Here is a 13,913-nt window from a genome sequence, read left to right as displayed (position 1 = left end):
TGCAGTGAAGTGGAAAGACAGGAAGGACGTCTACATGATTTCCACACTGCATACGGACACCACTGTGACGGTCAGAGAGAGGGGTGCCACCAGGGACAAAGAAAAACCTGTCTGCGTCACAGACTACAACAAACACATGGGTGGCGTAGACTTGTCAGACCAGGTTCTGCAACCATACCTGGTCAAGAGGAAGACCAGGGCATGGTATAAAAAGGTGGCAATCTATCTAATCCAAACTGCCACATATAACAGTTTTGTCCTATATAAAAAATCACAAGGACCACTTACGTTCCTGCACTTTCAGGAAAAAGTTGTGGAGAGCCTCATATTTGAGTCCATGGCACCGGGGGAAGCCTTCGACTCTGAGGATTCCTGGAGACTTTCAGAACGCCATTTTCCTCACCCTGTCCCTGTCACTCCCACCCAAAGGTATCCTCAAATAAGGTGCAGAGTTTGCAGAAAGCATGGCAGACGGAGTGATTCCCGATTCTATTGCCCCACATGCCCATCCCAACCAGGCCTTTGTATCTCCCCCTGTTTTGAGACCTACCACACCACCTACAATTATTAGTTTGTTTGTTTTTTCAATAATTTTTATTTTCTGCTTAGTGGCCCAAGTAGTACAATTTGGAACAATTGATAAATATTATTTTAATTAGTAGATCCCATTTTACCCCATTTCATAATTAATTCCAGAACTTGATCAATCCCATACCAAACTACTATCCCAACAAATTCTCATCCACGTACCCACGTCTGTATGCTCTAGAGTGTGGACCCCACAAATGTTCTTGCAAAGTCAGGTCATCTGAAAATTCTAGAACTTGATCAATCCCATACCAAACTACTATCCCAACAAATTCTCATCCACGTACCCACGTCTGTACGCTCTAGAGTGTGGACCCCACAAATGTTCTTGCAAAGTCAGGTCATCTGAAAATTCTAGAACTTGATCAATCCCATACCAAACTACTATTCCAACAAATTCTCGTCCACGTACCCATGTCAATAAGCGTTAGAATGTGGACCCCAGAAATGATCTTGAAAAGTGAGATCATCTGAAAATGAATTCTAGGACTTGATTACTCACAAACATTTTTGACCATTTATCTATTTTTGACCATTTTTTATGACTGTCTTGCTACACAAAACTTTGGCTTCCATTTATATTACTTATATTTATGTTGATGATACGGGCATGATCATTTTATTGTAGGATTTCTAAAAAAATTAGGAAGTTCCGTACTTATACACTATGGGCTTTACTTTATGGTTCTTGCCGAATCTCTGGTACCAGACAATACTTTCTATAGAGAACTGGTTGTTTTGTGCATATAGCGGTTCTGACCTTGGCGGGTGGGAGCTTGCTATGGTGTACCACGTCTATTGGCACATTTGTCCCCATATAGGGATTGATGGAACTAAAAGGACGTTGTACGACCAGTCTCTGAAAGTGTCTGCCATTCTAACCCTGATGGTGTTCTTTCATCTTTGGAACAAACTCCGATTTGCCACATAGTTGGCTGCATTTTCCTACACATTTTGCCCTTCATTCCAGTACAGTTTATTCTTCTTGCTACAATATACGCAAATGCGGGACAACTGTTTTGTTAGCAAGACCAATTTTATAGTCAGCCAATGTGTTTTAGGAGCATGCCTCCCTCTGTGAGTAATAATTCCTGGAAGGATTTTCTTTTTTGCTCAATGTCTCTAGAAGCTTTGAATGGGTCCTGGATCTTCAATTTCAAATAAAGCCAAATTTGTCACATTGTGCCCCTTTCTGTCCACGCCCTGCCATTTGTCCAAACAGAACTTTTTGACTACATATGGGATATCGCTGCACTCATAATAAAGTGGGTAACGAATTGTGGGGTCCACTTTTTGATGTTATTTCTGAAAAAGTGAGACATTCAGGTCTAAATCAAGATTCTCGTGGAAAAAAATGAATTTTTTCAGTATGCCGACCTAATGTTATCAAACTCTGTGTCGTACATGTGGGTTCAAATTGCTCAATATACCCCTGATTAAATTCTTTGAGGGGTGTAGTTTCCAAAACAGGGTCAGTTGTGGGGGGTTTCTGCTGTTAGGCACATCTACAAACCCAAAATGGCGTCCGCTCTCACAATTAAGAGATTAAAAAGTCAAACGGCGCTCCTTCCCTTCCAAGCTCCGCAGTGCGCCCAAACAGAGGTTTACCCCCACATACGGGGTATCGGCATACTCAGAACAAATTGCACAACAACTTTTGGGAACCAATTTCTCTTGCTACCCTTGGGAAAATAAAAAATTGGGGGTGAAAAGATCATTCTTGTGAAAAAAAAATGATTTTTAATTTTTTCGGCTCTACGTTATAAACTTGTGGGAAGCACTTGGGGGTTCAAAGTGTTGACCACATGCCTAGATAAGTTCCTTAGGGGGTCTAGTTTCCAAAATGGTGTCACTTGTGGGGGGTTTCCACTGTTTAGGCACATCAGCGCCTCTCCAAACGCGACATGGTGTCCGATCTCAATTCCAGGGAATTCTATGTTGAAAAAGCCAAATGGCGCTCCTTCCCTTCTGAGCTCTACTGTGCACCCAAACAGAGGTTTACCCCCACATACGGGGTATCGACATACTCAGGACAAATTGCACAACAACTTTTGGGAACCAATTTCTCTTGCTACTCTTGGGAAAATAAAAAATTGGGGGTGAAAAGATCATTCTTGTGAAAAAAAAAAGATTTTTAATTTTTTTGGCTCTACGTTATAAACTTGTGTGAAGCACTTGGGGGTTCAAAGTGTTGACCACATGCCTAGATAAGTTCCTTAGGGGGTCTAGTTTCCAAAATGGTGTCACTTGTGGGGGGTTTCCACTGTTTAGGCACATCAGCGCCTCTCCAAACGCGACATGGTGTCCGATCTCAATTCCAGGGAATTCTATGTTGAAAAAGCCAAATGGCGCTCCTTCCCTTCTGAGCTCTACTGTGCACCCAAACAGAGGTTTACCCCCACATACGGGGTATCGACATACTCACGACAAATTGCACAACAACTTTTGGGAACCAATTTCTCTTGCTACCCTTGGGAAAATAAAAAATTGGGGGTGAAAAGATCATTCTTGTGAAAAAAAAATGATTTTTAATTTTTTCGGCTCTACGTTATAAACTTGTGTGAAGCACTTGGGGGTTCAAAGTGTTGACCACACACCTAGATAAGTTCCTTAGGGGGTCTAGTTTCCAAAATGGGGTCACTTTTGGGGGGTTTCCACTGTTTAGGCGCATCAGCGGCTCTCAAAACGCGACATGGTGTTCGATCTCAATTCCAGGGAATTCTGTGTTGAAAAAGTCAAATGGCGCTCTTTCCCTTCGGAGCTCTGCTGTGCACCCAAAAAGTGGTCCCCCCCCACATATAACGTATCGACATTCTCCAGACAAATTGCACAACAAATTATGTGGTTCATTTTCTTTTTTTACACTTATGAAAATAAAAAAAATTGGTTCTGAAGTAAAATGTTTGTGAAAAAAAGTAAAATGTTCATTTTTTCCTTCTACATTGCTTTAGCTCTCGTGAAGCACCTGAAGGGTTAATAAACTTCTTGCATGTGGTTTTGCGCACCTTGAGGGGTGCAGTTTTTAGAATGGTGTCACTTTTGGGTATTTTCAGCCATATAGACCCCACAAACTGACTTCAAATGTGAGGTGGTCCCTAAAAAAAATGGTTTAGTAAATTTTGCTGTAAAAATAAGAAATTGCTGGTCAAATTTTAACCCTTATAACTCCCTAATGTATTTTTTTTTTTTTCCAAAATTGTGCTGATGTAAAGTAGACATATGGGAAATGTTATTTATTGACCATTTTGTGTGACATATCTCTCTGATGTAAGGGAATAAAAATTCAAATTTTGAAAATTTCTAAATTTTCAAAATTTTCGCCATATTTCCATTTTTTTAATAAATAAACGCAAGTAATATCGAAGAAATGTTACCACTAACATGAAGTACAATATGTCACGAGAAAACAGTCTCAGAATCAGCAGGATCTGTTGAAGCATTCCCGAGTTATGACCTCATAAAGTGACAGTGGTCAGAATTGTAAAAATTGGCTCGGTCATTAAGTACCAAATTGGCTCTGTCACTAAGGGGTTAATATAGGTTTCCCTCCATCTGTCACAGAGAATGGATTTTTTTTACCTGTTCCCAGCCCTGTAGAATTGTCTCTGCAATATCTTTATCCCGGTCCATTTCTCCCAAGTCTTAAACAGCTTGTTGTGCTTCGGCTTCAGGAATTTATGTCTTAAATGTATTGTATATTGAGGATATGCTCGCATTCTGAATGTTCCGACCCACTCTATTATCTAGAATATGTAGTCCCACTTCATTAAACAACCTACGACGTCTAGATAAGCAAAAAGAATGGACCTGCATGACCTGTAGAAAGTGTCTGCTTTCTATATGGAATTTGTCCATGATTTCTTGTGGGCTCAGCCATCGTTTAACCTCTGTATGCATAATATCACCTGCTTGTCCTATTGCTCTTTTGATTTCTGTTCCCTGGGGAAATTCTGGGTGTCCATATAGTGGCATATGTTTAAAGATCTGGAAGAGAAGGCCAAATACCTTCCTTACTATCTTCCAGCATACGATAGTATCCCAAAGCAGTAGGGAGGATTTTACATTTTGCGGAAGTTTGGCCTGTTTTGTATGTAACAGAGCATTTAATTCCCATGGCGCCGCCAACTGTCTTTCCAATTGGATATTAGAGTAGCAGTTAGTCTCTTGTAGCCAATCTATGATATGTCTATGACAATCGGAAAATTGATCCCACCTTCACTTCTAATAAGCATCAGTTTTCCCAATGCAATTCTGAGTCTTTTACCAGCCCAAATAAAATGGGTGAAAGCTTTATTTATTTTGTTAATATCTAGATGTTTGAGTATCAGTGGTAATGTCTGTAATGGGTATAGGAGTCTGGCCAAGCTAATCATTTTAATCAAGTGGCATCTTCCCAGAAGAGATAGTGTTAGATTCTGCCATCTCCGAAGTTCTCCTAACATTTTTTCGATCAGAGGTGTATAATTTAGTGACTATAGTTGTGCCGGAAGCCTGCCTATCTTAATTCCCAAATAGGTGATATGTGTCTTTGCAATATGTAATTCTAAACCTAGTCTCTTCATTGTTCTGCAGGTGTTTTTTCCACCAATTCCAAGAGCTCGCTCTTGGCAATATTCATCTTATAGCCTGAGTATTCCCCAAATTTCTGGATAAACTGAAAGATATTTCCTAATTGTTCCAGTGGCTGGGACAAGAACAAGATGACATCATCTGCAAATAATGCTATTTTAGAGTTACTAGCGCCCACCCTGATTCCCTCAAATAAATCTGACTCTTCCATGTAATGAGCAAAAGGCTCCAATGCCAAGTTGAACAACAGTGGTGACATCGGACACCCCTGCCTGGTCCTTTTATATAGATCAAATGGCTCAGAGAGAAAGCCTGGTGTGTGTATTCAAGCAGTTGAGTCTCTATACACCCCGTCCAGGTATATTCTAAAATTGCTCTTTATGTTGAAAGAGTCCAAAGTCGCCCCCCAGCCAGTCCCAGCTAACATTATCAAAAGCTTTCTCTGCATCCAGAGCCAGTAGAGCTGGTCTCTCTCCTGACTGGCTGCGGCGACCAACCTTGTCCAACATAGTTAGTACCTTTCATATGCTTTTCACTGCCGCCCTACCCTTAACAAATCCCACTTGTGCAGGGTTCACCAGTTAGGGTTATACTTCTGCCAATCTGTCTGCCATTATTTTTGACATAATCTTTTGGTCTGCATCATTAAGGTAAATTGGTCTATAAGAGCAGGCCTCGAGGTGGTCCTTGCCTAGTTTGTGTATGACTTTAATATATGTTTATTTAGATCTTTCTGGCATGAACCCCGTTAAGAGAATAGTGTTGTAATAATTTGTTAGCAATGGGGAGATATGTTCCCTAAGGGCCCTATAAAACTTCCTGCTAAATCCATCTGGACCCGATGCTTTTTCATTTTGAAGAAGACTTACCGTTTCTCTCACCTCTTCTGTTATTTCTGCATTAATTACATCTTCTTGTTCTTGTGTTAGTTTTGTAAGAGTGACTTGTTGGAGGAATTTTTTACCTTCTACCAAATTAGTATGTGAGGGTTTATATAATTCTTTGTAAAAGCTTTGTAGTATATAATTTATTTTCCTAAGGTCAGAGGTTATAGTTCCCTGGCCATCTCGTAATTTATCTATTGGATTCACCTACAGATGCCCTTTTGCCAGTCTTGCCAGCAATTTCCCCGCTTTCTTCCTATATCAGCAATTCAACCTCCTGCCTATAGTGGAACATCTGCTCCCTCCTATGAATCCAGGTTGCAAACTCTTGTCTGGCAAGCTTCCATTTTTTCCTGTTTTGAGTTGTGGGGCTCTGCAAGAACTAAGCTTTGCACTAGAATCTAAGTATTTTTCCGCTACTCTTTTCTTGAGTGAGGCCACAAACATCATAATTTTGCCTCTTAGCACCGCTGTGCCATGTTCCAGTACAAAGCATGTTAGTTTGCTTGTTCCTTGTTGTCCCATTCAAATTCCAGCCACCAGCCCCATAATTTGTCATTAAATCCCTCATCTTTTGTAAGATAAGCTGGAAATTTCCATATGTAATGTATTCCTCTTGTCTGGTTATCCACCAATTCCATACCCATCGGAGCATGGTCAGATATGACCAGGTCGTGGATCTCCACTGACTTCATTCTATTTAATAGTCTCTCCGAGGTCAGCAGATAATCTATCCTTGACCAGGATTGGAGTGCATGAGAGAAGTGGGTAAACTCTCTATCCTCTGGATACAACCAACGCCAAACATTCCTCAATCTAGTTTGTTCAAGATAGGAGGGGAGAACAGTCTCTCTTTTTTGGAGGGATCAGACTCTGGCTCTTTCTGTCCTCCTCCCCATTGTGAACCGTATTCAAGTCTCCCCCAGTAATTATCAAAGGCGAGTTATACAGGACTATTTCCTCTCCAGGTCATCAAAGAAGACTCTATTTGAACCAATAGGTCCATATACATTGTAGATTATATAGACTTCTCCTCCATGCTCTATGGTGACCCAAACCAATCTCCCCTGATCATCACACTCCTGAGACAGCAGATTAAATACAAAATTACGATGGAATAGTATCACTACTCCTGCGTGTCTATCTTGAGCTGCCGAGTCCACTACTTTCCCCACTCACAAATTGCTGAGCCTAAAAAAATCCTCTTCGTTTAGATGGATTTCTTGAAGCAATACAATATTTGGCAAGTACCTTTTCAAATGCCTCAGTATCTTTACTCTTTTATTAAGGGATCTTAGGCCTTTCACATTCCAGGAGATTACCTTCATAATCACTGTCACTACAGCCTATTACCTCTTGTTTTGTTTTCCTTCTGAGGGTTTTAGGGATTAAAGTGAGATCCTAAAGGTACCTTCACACGAAGCGACGCTGCAGCGATAGCGACAACGATGCCGATCACTGCAGCGTCGCTGTTTGATCGCTGGGGAGCTGTCACACAGACCGCTCTCTAGCGACCAACGATGCCGAGGTCCCCGGGTAACCAGGGTAAACATCGGGTTGCTAAGCGCAGGGCCGCGCTTAGTAACCCGATGTTTATCCTGGTTACCAGCGTAAAAGTAAAAAAAACAAACAGCACATACTTACATGCGTCCCCCAGCGTCTGCTTCCTGACACTGACTGAGCTCCGGCCCTAACAGCACAGCGGTGACGTCACCGCTGTGTTTTCACTTTCACTTTTAGGGTCGGCGCTCAGTCAGTGTCAGGAAGCAGACGCTGGGGGACGCATGTAAGTATGTGCTGTTTGTTTTTTTTACTTTTACGCTGGTAACCAGGGTAAACATCGGGTTACTAAGCGCGGCCCTGCGCTTGGTAACCCGATGTTTACCCTGGTTACCAGTGTAAAACATCGCTGGTATCGTTGCTTTTGCTTTCAAACACAACGATACACAGCGATCGGACGACCAAATAAAGTTCTGGACTTTATTCAGCGACCAGCGACATCACAGCAGGATCCTGATCGCTGCTGCGTGTCAAACGAAACTATATCGCTAGCCAGGACGCTGCAACGTCACGGATCGCTAGCGATGTCGTTTCGTGTGAAGGTACCTTAAGAAACTAGAAATACGCTGCAGAGTATTGAGAGTTCACTGTTTATTTGTTTTAAGGTTTAAATCTCTGTCCCCTTTCATATCTTGTTAAGTCTTTTTTTTCTTTCTTTTCTACCCTTCTCTAACCACCTTTTAGTCTTCAAATAATAGGACTTTCATCTCTCTCAAAATCACTGGCCAGGAACATCTTCTATATGCTCTCATTATGTCAAACTTATAATTATAGTCCAGGAATTTCATGATTACTTGACGTGGTCTTAATGACTGGCCATCAGATCCTCCTTGGTTGTGAGATCAAAGATCTGGCCCAACTCTGTGAGCCCTTTCAACCCTACAACGGTGATTAATTCCCAGAGTCATTAGTAGGTCTCTTTCGCAAAGAGCCCCACTAGCCTTAGGTTGCTGTGCCTTGACCTGTTTTCCAGGTCCTCGACCTTCTGAGACAGGCATTATGTTTCTGCAGTTGTCTCTTTCAACTGCAATATCGAGAAAGATGATTTACCAAAAGGCATTATAAAAAGAAAGAAATAAAGAGGGAGAAACACAGCCTCCAGCATCATCGGCATAAAACCACATCTCTCTTAACAATCATCTACAATTACTATGTTATCAATCACAATTTTAATCCATCTGATCCATAAGTTGCTCTTGGGTTTCTCCTAAGTTCTTGTTTCTGTGCAGTCGCATAATGGTTCTCTTCCAGATCTGCTTCACGGTTCCAAAATCCACTTCCATCAGTGATAGAAAGCCTATATCTCCAAAGTTACACTTTAGTTGCTTAATCAGCGTTCATATGTGCATTAATCACAATATTCAATATATATTTAGATAACCAATAACAGAGGAGCTTGATGATACGGTAACTAACTAACCACCCCTTTCTATATGCAATTATAAAACCATGTATGTACAATAAACCAGCAGTATTGATGGAATGTTATTCTGTCACCGTAGGTGTACATTGTAATTCTTGAGAGCTCAAAATACTCAGTCTAATTGGGAACGGCTGCAACACACACAGGGATAGATTTATCCTAACCAAATTTCCATAACATCTGGCGCCCAATGTGAGGCAGTGGACGAAATGCACGGGGACCCTGCTGGCCAGAGAGACGGGGTTTGTCGGCCTCGGCCTTGGCTCACAGGATGGAGACTGCAGCTCCATATTAAGTTAAGAAAATGTTGTCATCTTACCTGAATGTCCCCTGTGCTCAGTCCAGGTCTATACCTCTTGCCGGTCAGGTGTAGTCACCACCGCATTCCCAGGTAGTGTAAAAAGTCCACGTCCTTATCAAAACCCTGGAATATAAGCCAAGGTTTCTGCTGTGTGCCGTGTATGTGTTCTATGTTTGCGTAGTTCCGGGAGATAGTTGGAACAGTGACTAATTTTGCTTGTGGTTGCTGGGAAACCGATAACAGGAAGTCAAATCACTCAATAAGTTATCACAGATTCCCGTGCATCGGAGGGAGAGGTGCTCCCAGATTTTCAGGCTCGCTTGGTGATAACTTAGAGGGATATCACAGATTCCCATAGCCGGTGAGCCAGGCAGGATATCCGGAGCAGAGGGTGGTAGTCCTGGGCATTCGAGTGCCCAGTGCGATTGGCAGTTGTCGGTTACCAGAACGGTTCGTACGTGTCACAGAATAAAGAGGGCTTCTTTTTCTCCTGGTCATCTATTGATGTTTGTAATGTAACGTGCTGTCCCTTTGATTATAGAGTTGTAACCTAAAGCATTTTGTACATTTCCCCTAAGCTGTTAGCAGGGAAATATCCCTTGTAAATCTACACAGTCACATCTGTTTTTGCTCTGTTTCCTGTTTTTGTATTCTGAGATAAGTGTTAGCTGCAGTGTAGAAACTTTGAGGAACTGAAACTGAGCTGTATCTGTGACTCTGCTGTGTGATACATGTTTCTAGATATGTGACTTTAGTGACTTTAGATACACCAGCAGATAAAAGGGGAAGTGAGTGTCTGAGTGCGTCCGAGCACAGACAAAGTGTTAGAACCTGTATCAACTTTTTGAAGTTTTTGGAATGGGAAATAAAGTGGGCAAACAGGAGGGTCTTTTATTTCCTGATAAGAAAACTGCCCCCCAGATAGTAGCTGAACAAGAAGGTGTTAAGTATGTGAAGAGTTTTAAATGGCTCATGAACGTATGTGGGATTCACAAGGAAGGCAGGCTTCAGGCTGCGGAATGGCATGACTTATTGAGAAGGAAAAAAGGAAAGTTCGTTGCTGAAGCATGCAAATGCATGGTATAAAGTAGCAACAGATTTACATCTTTTAGGAGGTACAGATAGATATGTGAACAAACCAGGAAATTATTTTTATGTGTATAAGATGGGGAAAGGTGTTATGCCATCAGTGCCTCCCCCATATGGGGACGAGAGATATTGGACATGTGCAGTCTGCTCCCAACAGAATCCATGGTATAGGGAAAATTGCACACAGTGTGGCGCTCCCCGTCCCTCCCTACAGGGAGAAGGCATCATTCCTCCCCAGGCTACACGAAAGGGGAGGAATTTTCTCCTCCTCTCCCTCCTCTGTCACTCCCCTCTCCTCTTCTTTTTCCTCCACCCCCTACTTGCACTACCCTCTCCGCCTTCTTCACATCTCTCTCCTCCTTCTCCTCCTTCTCTTCCATACCTCTCTCCTCCTCCTCCTTTTCTGTTACACATCACTCCTCCTTCTCTTCCACACCTCGCTCCTCCTCCTTCTCTTTCGATACTGGCTGTGCCAACACCCAATCTAAACAGTGCGGTGTCTCTGTATCCAGTGCTCACAGCACAAGGTACTTTCTATGTCCAAAGTACAGCACAGCCAATGCCAGTTATGATATAGGGAGATGAGGGTGAGAACCTCCCTGCCCACAGTGCTGCAGGCAGCCCCCAGACACATCAGGAAGCAGACAGCTCAGCCCAGGTCTCAGTACCAGTCAGAGCTGCCAACATTCACACCAACATGGAACTATAATCCACCGCAGCTCCAGTCAGCGGAGGGGACATCCTCACACAAAAAAGCAATTTCTAAGTCCAAATATCAGCCCGTGCATGGCCCCAGTACACAGTATCACAACTACTCCTCTGATGAGGATGAAGATGGAACATCATACATACTCTCCAGTACTAGGAAAAGAAACCCACAGGCACCAAGAAGGCAGGAGCAGATAGAGGCACCACCCGTACACTATGTGCACTTCACCCCAAGTCAGGCGACCAGTATTCTGAATAATCTGCCAGACCCAGAGATGCATCCTATGCCATATTACCAAAGAATGCAGCAACCTGGAATGATCTCTGGGCCATAATGGAAATAAAAGCAGGTGATTCATTCTGGCCAATCAGGAAGGAACACTTCAAACTTCCAGCAAAATTAGATGTACACGCTTGGGAGTCAGGGCCACAGCTAATTGAACAGCTCAGAGAGTGGGACAAAGGCAGATTGGCAGGACAAGCCCTCAGCTTACATGAGATGAGCCAAGATAAGACAGAGTCTGTGGAGAAGTTTCATGGCAGAGTGATGCAAGTTTTCCAAGACTTGCGCTTCACCATTTCTGACCAAATACACAGGCAAATGTTGGCACAGGCCTTTGTGCATGGACTAAGGAAGACAATCAGGAAACTACTGAAAGTGGCCAGACCCGAGTACAGGTCAATAGCAGTAGCCATTTCCGGAATCAGTGCAGAGCACCCACACATCCCAAGAGTTGGCCCAGAAAAACAGGTCAAGGAAGAAGCACAGAAAGCAGTGAAGAGCTCTGCTCATAGGACAGGGGCAAGCCAGGTCCACAAGACACCACTCTCCTAACATGCAAAACCCACCAGTGGGACCAATACCTCAAATTACCCTGAAAGTGGATGGGGTTGTCAGATCTTGTCTTGTGGACACTGGTGCAGCCAGAAGTGTGATGAGACATGTGGAACTCCCTGACCCCACCATTGATGGTCAAGTCAGACATTCCCAGCTTACAAAGCCCCGAGCATGTGGACTCAGCCAGGACACTCTATTCCGTCCCAGTTCGTGGTGTCAAGGACATGTCCACTCAACCTGCTGGGAGCAGACTCACTGCAGAAGCTGAAAGCGACCATAATGTTCCAGGAAGGTGGGACTGTGACACTTTCTTCACCCCTGACCCAAGAAGAATCAATCATGCTGATGGCCCTACAAGAACCTCAAACAACCGTTGCAGGCCTACCCAAGGAGGTACTGGACATAGTACCAGAAAGTCTATGGTCCAAGGGACCCAAAGACGTGGGAAAACTTCAAGTTGCCCCAGTATGGGTGCCACTCAAGACAGGTACCCCGTATCCTCGTAAGGTCCAATATCCCCTGTCGATTGCCCTGAGTCAAGCTGTCTCTGACCAACTGAAGGTCTACCTGGAAATAGGACTCATTATTCCTTGCACATCGCCTTACAATACCCCGCTTTTCCTGGTCAAGAAAAAGACTGTAAAAGGAGAACCAGCCAAGTTCAGAATGGCGCATGACCTGAGGGTCGTTAACGATGCTACTGTATTTGAAACCCCAATTGTGCCAAATCCACACACTCTGCTCTCAAATGTGCCAGCCACAGCAACAGTGTTCACAGTGCTCGATCTGGCCAACGCTTTCTTCAGTGTTCCCCTTCACCCCGACGACCAGTACCTGTTTGTCTTCACACACCAGGGGGCACAGGACACATGGACAGTGATGCCCCAGGGGGCTCAGAACAGCCCTTCACAGTTTACCAAAGCAATGTCCTCCATCCTCGCCAACTGGATTACAGAACATGCAGAAGTTTCTCTTCTGCTGTACGTGGATGATCTTCTCCTTTGTGCAGGTGATATCAATACCTGCACAGCCCATTCCTTGTCTCTCCTACTCTACCTGGCAGAGCTGCAATTCAAGGTCTCAAAAAACAAAGTCCAGTATTGTCAGAAGCCGGTTACATTCCTGGTAAACTGTATTGCCCACCAGACGAAACACCTGACAGATGACCTGAAGGCCACTGTGGAGAAGATGGCTCCCCCAACAACTCCAAAGATGTCACAGGCCTTCATTGGTTTAGTTTCGTATTGCAGAACTTGGATCCCTGATGCCTAGGTCTTAACCCCTTCATGACCTTGGAATTTTCAGCTTTTACGTATTTGTTTTTCGCTCCCCTCCTTCCCAGAGCCATAACTTTTTTATTTTTCCATCAATATGGCCATGTGGGGGCTTATTTTTTGCAAAACAAGTTGTACTTTTGAACGACATTGGTTTTAGCATGTCGTGTACTAGAAAACGGGAAAAAAATTCCAAGTGAGGTGAAATTGCAAAAAAAGTGCAATCCCACACTTGTTTTTTGATTGGCTTTTTTGCTAGGTTCACTAAATGCTAAATCTGACCTGCCATTATGATTTTCCAGGTCATTACGAGTTCTTAGACACCTAACATGTCTAAGTTATTTTTTATCTAAGTGGTGAAAAAAAATTCCAAACTTTGCTAAAAAAAAAAATAAAAAAATTGCGCCATATTCCAATACCCGTAGTGTCCCCATTTTTCATGATCTAGGGTCGCTTGGGGGCTAATTTTTTGTGTGCCAAGCTGGCGTTTCTAATGGAACCATTTTGGTGCAGGTACGTTCTTTTGATCGCCCGTTATTGCATTTTAATGCAGTGTCGCGGCAACCAAAAAAACGTAATTCTGGCGTTTCGAATTTTTTTTCTCGCTATGCCATTTAGCGATCAGGTTAATCCTTTTTTTATTGATAGATCGGGCGATTGTGAACGCGGCGATACCAAA

The sequence above is a fragment of the Ranitomeya variabilis genome, chromosome 5, assembly GCF_051348905.1.
Source record: "Ranitomeya variabilis isolate aRanVar5 chromosome 5, aRanVar5.hap1, whole genome shotgun sequence".
NCBI classification, from domain to species: Eukaryota; Metazoa; Chordata; class Amphibia; order Anura; family Dendrobatidae; genus Ranitomeya; species Ranitomeya variabilis.
The sequence above is the reverse complement of the archived record's forward strand: the minus strand, read 5'-3'. Positions refer to the sequence as shown.